Source organism: Eucalyptus grandis, chromosome 11, assembly GCF_016545825.1.
Source record: "Eucalyptus grandis isolate ANBG69807.140 chromosome 11, ASM1654582v1, whole genome shotgun sequence".
In the NCBI taxonomy this organism is placed as follows: Eukaryota; Viridiplantae; Streptophyta; class Magnoliopsida; order Myrtales; family Myrtaceae; genus Eucalyptus; species Eucalyptus grandis.
In genome coordinates, this window is record NC_052622.1 from 48,092,395 (window position 1) to 48,097,570 (window position 5,176).

Genomic DNA, 5,176 nt, shown 5'->3' on the forward strand with positions numbered 1-5,176 from the left:
TTCCTCTCTTAGCTGTCTTTGGCTTCTTTCTCATCTTCGTCTGCGACAGCCGTCCACGATTTCTCTCTCCCCTTTTTGTCCCATGTCCGTGCAGTTCCATTCCCTTTCAATTTCCTTCGTCGACTCCAGCGCCCAACAAACCTCCCCAAAGCTGACCGCAAGTCTTCATCCACCATCCCACATCCATCTCCATCATCATCATCCCATCCATCTTCTCTCCACCGAACGCCAGCAGGCCGCCTTTGTAGTCAACGAAACCAACAGCTCCTCCATCTTGTTGACCGAAGCCAGGGAAGCCGAAGCCGCACGCATCCAACGTCTCCACCGAATTTGCTGCCGTTGTCATGTCCATCAAGACCGAAACAGCGGCCAGCACGTCTCCAACAGTCCACCGAAGACGCCAGCTCTCTTGCTCGGTTTCCCCCTAGCTCGACGCCAACGAAATTCTCCAGCAAAGTCAGTAGGTCTTAAGCGCCAGAGAAGTTGCTTCGCTTCTTCTTTCTGTACAGCACGGCCCAAAACACCGACAAGCGGCCCACAGTTCGGCCTGCATCATCAGCAGCCCAGTTCAGTTTTCAACCCAGCAAGGCCCGCAATTTGGCCCAAGAATTCAACAGTTCAGTTCTCCTTGAAGTCCAGCGAATTTGGTCCAGCAAGCCCGCAATCCCCAGTCCATTTGAATCCCATCTCCAAAGTTCAGCCCATCTTGGGCCCACGAAGCAGGCCCAAGTCGCAGCCAAGCCAAAGCCCAGACCAAGCCCAGCAAATTGCTGTGGGCTAGCAAGGCCTTTGGGCCCGGCCTGAGTGATCGTCGACGTCGCCAAAAATTCGGATTTCGGCCGCCGTCGTGGTGATCCGGTCTCCGCTTTTAATCAAGTGAGTTTTACTCACTAATGCTTTCTTAATTTGCTAATTATGCTTAATGGTTGATTAGATTTAATTAAGTGCAATTAGGTTATTAGATTAGAGTAGATTAGTGATTATTAATTAAATGTGATGCATGTTAAGTGGTTAGACATAGTCATTAGCAAGTAGAAACGTGTTATTATTTATTGAATGCATCTCGGGATTTTTCCGACCCTTATCGGGCTTCAATTAGGCATTCGGGCCTAAATTGGATTTTTAGTATTTCTTTATTAATTTTTAAAATTAATTATTTATTTATTTATTTTTCGAAAATTAGGCTAGGATAGCCGATGACCAAAATTTCGTGCTTAATTGCGGTGGTGCTTTATTTAATTTATTTAATTGAGCATCCCAAGATTGGTTTGTGAAAATTGAGTGAGTGATGAGTATGTGGGGATTTATCCCAAGATTGATCAATGTCGGTGTTTAATAAGAATTTGATTGTGAGAGGTTGTGAGTTGAACCTCGAAAGCCACCAAAGTATGGCCGGAGCTGGCTTTGGCCTGGGCCGCACTGGGCCGGCCCAAGCCTCCTTTCTCCTTCGACCCAGGCTCGATTTTTGCCACCGAGATGGCAGCGTGATTTCAGGAAGTCGATCGCGCCCATTAGGCCGTAAATTGTCACTTGATTGAGGTCGCAGCTCCCGTTCCCCGCGCCAACTCTCCGGTGATCACATTTCTTTCCTTTTTCGATTTTTCGTGGGACAAGCCATTTTTTTCAAGGGTCCCGGCTTGGAGGCGTGCAAGGAGACCGGACGTGGTCCGATCTATCGCCCTACATTCGCCGTCCTCGAGCCGAGTAGGGACGCCCAGCTGAACCTTTTTTGGGCTTATGCCACCCTTCGTTAGTGTTGAGCATTCCCTGCTGATTCATGTTGAATTGCTACCTATTTTCTTCCGATTTTGAGGTCGTGCCCTTTGGGCCGTAAATTGCCACTCGATAGCTCGTGGTCTGGGCAGGATAAGGGAGTCGCTTGGAAGAGGGCACTTTGTAAATTAAATACGGGCTGAATATTGTCGGATAGAAGGGCCGTAATCTACCACCGATTAAAGGTCGCGTTCATTGGGCTGTAATTTGTCACCTAAAGATAGGTCATATCCTTTGGACCATAATTTGTTGCCAAGAAATTTGGTAGACTATGCTCGTAGAGCCGTGAGTAAGATTTGAGACTTGGGAGAGCGTCCGCTTTGTCTAAATGGGCCCAGCTTCTTGTCCTGTCCCTTAGACGATACCCTTAAACCTGTTCAATAAGGGAGACAACCGGGGAATGGTCTGATTGACATAAAACCGACTAAGTCGATTGATTGAGATATTGATATGTGATTGCTTGGGTGCCTATTGAATTGTGTTGATATGCAGGTGGAATCTAAGACCAAGGTAAGTCCTTTGACCCGTGTGTGCATAGGTAGCCCGGATAGCGTATTGGTTTACTAATAGGGTCTTAGGGAGTAAAACTTGATGAAATGTAGTTTCATCCTGGTTGTGGGACAACATTTCAGGAGTAACCTGAGGAGGAAGAACCCAAAGAGGAGGACCCTGATGAGGAACCGGAGGAGGAGTTTAAGGAGGATCCCAAGGATGATCCGAAGCATGACCCGAATGAGAACTGAGATCCCATCCTATTTGCAAACCTGAGTTGTGAACTGATGTATGATAGTTCAGACTTCTGTGCATAGTATTGTATTATGTACTATGAGGTTTGCTTTGTATAAAAGTATGGTTGTGTTTTCATGTTGTGAAAAATATGGCCCCACTTTTCTATCCTTCTAGGAATTATTTTAATGCTTCCGCATGCGTATTAAAAAGAAAGGGTCAGCAATGCGTCCTGGTACATCGCTATTAATCGACCAGGTGAGGGGTGGACATGCGATCGAGGATCGGGGCGTGACAATTTAGTTATAAACTTATTATTTGAATATTTACCCGGAAGGATTACAATGGTAAATTGTTAAAAATATTAGAATTATATAGGTTTATTATCAAAAAATTTAAGATTAAAATAGCAAATTGTCAAAAAATTTAGGATTAAATTAGTACAATTGAAAAGTTTAGCATTGAATTAATTTTCGTATAATAGACTAACGACTTTTTGGATAATCTTCCTTAGAAAAGTTCCCTTAATTAGATATTGGTGTTAAGCAAGTGTTAGAGGGGTGTGCAAAAGTGAATAAGTATGTAAAGTTGAAAAATAGATTGAGAATTACCTCGAAAATAGAAGAAAAGGGTAGTTTTTTTTTTTAAAGTTGCCTAAATGGGTGAGGATGGTTGTTTTTCGAGTGGAGCAAGCGAAGCTTTGGTGGTGGATGACATTTGATGTTAATTTTTATAAAGGGTAATTTTGAAATGAACAAAAGTAAGAGGAAGTAGTGTTTTGTTTAAAATATATAGAGTTTATTCTTTATTTGCCCTACTTAATATGCCATAGTATATTATGTGATTGTAATATTAAACATAACGACATTTTATCTATAAACCACAGGGGATGAAAGGTTCAAAGTTCCATCAAAGTCTCACTTGGAACTTGAAATTGTTAGAATAGGTTTTCTAATTTTTGGAACTTGGAACCTTCCTTGTATACCCAGGAACCCGGTACTTATCCTATCACAGATTCCAGAGTCTATGCAAGTTCCACTTATTCTCTTAATTAAACGATTGTAGTGAATAATCACCTCTAATAATTACAATTTACTATAATCCACTAATCACAACTTATATTTAGAAATACGAAAATTATGAAATATTAGCAAAATAAAAGTCTCATTCATGGATATTGCCAAAAATGGAAACTCAGACTAATGGTTTCAAATTATATACTTATCATTGGACACCATGGAATATTGTAGGATTACGTGCAAACATAGAACAAGAAAAATATAAAGACTAGTTCCAGGTTCTTAGTTTCATCTAGAACTAAAATCTACTGTAGAAATAGGTTCCTTAATTTTTGGAACTTAAAATCTAACGCTGGATTGGTTCCCTCTAATTTAATTCTCAGGTTTTTTATTCTACCCTAAAACCATGTTCACCCTTAATAAATCATTAAACATTTACGTTTTAGTGTTATATATTGTTATTCTATTTGCTATGAGCAAAGATGCTGAATTTTTCACTTAGACAAAGGAAAAAAAGGAAAAATTGATTAGCTAGTGGTCCCACGTAAGTTGTCACGATATAACTTACATCATGTACCTACTTATATGATAAAAGTCAAACTTGGGCTTCCTATCAAATCATGGAAAGTCGTTACACAATACAAATTTATCTAAAGTCCACTTAATTTAAAATTGATTCCAAAAAAAAAAAAAAAAAAAAACAAGAGAGCAGTACATAGGAACTAATTATAGTTTACCGTTCGACATATTTTTTTAATCTTACAATTTAAACAAATTTAAATGGTGAAGGAGGAATAACCATCTCAAGTTTTAACTTGGTGATTAAAAAGATTGGAACAAAGTGACATTTGAAGAACATTTGAGTATAAGGAAACCCAAATACACTAAAACAAAAACAAGATTAAAATTAGATTTAAAAAAGAAGCTAAAAAGTCTTCTTTTCAAATATTTCTATTACAGGTATATTCATTTGAAATTTGAGTTAGAAATTCCTCACCATACACCTAGATATATATTATCCGGTGTTGTCCATACTCATATTGTCAAAAAAGTTATAAACCTATTATACGGTGATCAATTCGGTCTTAAACATTTCAATTGTGCATTTTTAATCCTAAATATTTTGATGATTTTTTAGTTTAATCATTAACCTTTTAACGATACATTAATTTAGCCATTTCAACAAATTTTAGCTAGAAACCACTAATGTAGTGCTCTAGTCAGCAAATTGTCCTAAGTGTTAGGCCGGTATTAACGTGAACAATTTTTATAATATTTTAAATTTTATGACTTTTTGTTTTTCCTTTTTTTTATTTTGTTTTTCCCTTTTTTCCCTTTGATAGGCCTTGCCGACGGCTATCGGCCTCAAGTAAGGGCTGCCCTTGCTGACCTAGGCTCGAGCATCCCTTGCTCAACGTGAACCATCAACAAGGCCTAACAATGCCTAGAGGAGGGAAAAAGTGTAAAAGGAAAAAGAAAAAAGGAAAAAGAAAAAAGAAAATAAAAGGAAAAAAGAAGAGAAAAGGAAAGGAAAAAATATAAAATTATAAAATTATATATGTCAATGCCGGCCATATCACGTAAAACCACTGTTGCTAAGCAATTTCCTATCAAAATTAGTCGAAAAGGCTAAGACAAATCATTAAAAGGTTTTGGAT

At 38.9% G+C, this 5,176-nt stretch overlaps 1 long non-coding RNA gene across 1 annotated transcript; it reads left to right on the forward strand.

Moving 5' to 3' along the window:
- On the forward strand, positions 1–2,669 carry LOC104445593. The gene is made up of 2 exons (XR_726023.3): positions 1–876; positions 2,406–2,669. It is a non-coding gene; the product is annotated as an uncharacterized LOC104445593 (long non-coding RNA).
- Positions 2,670–5,176: the final 2,507 nt, after the last annotated feature.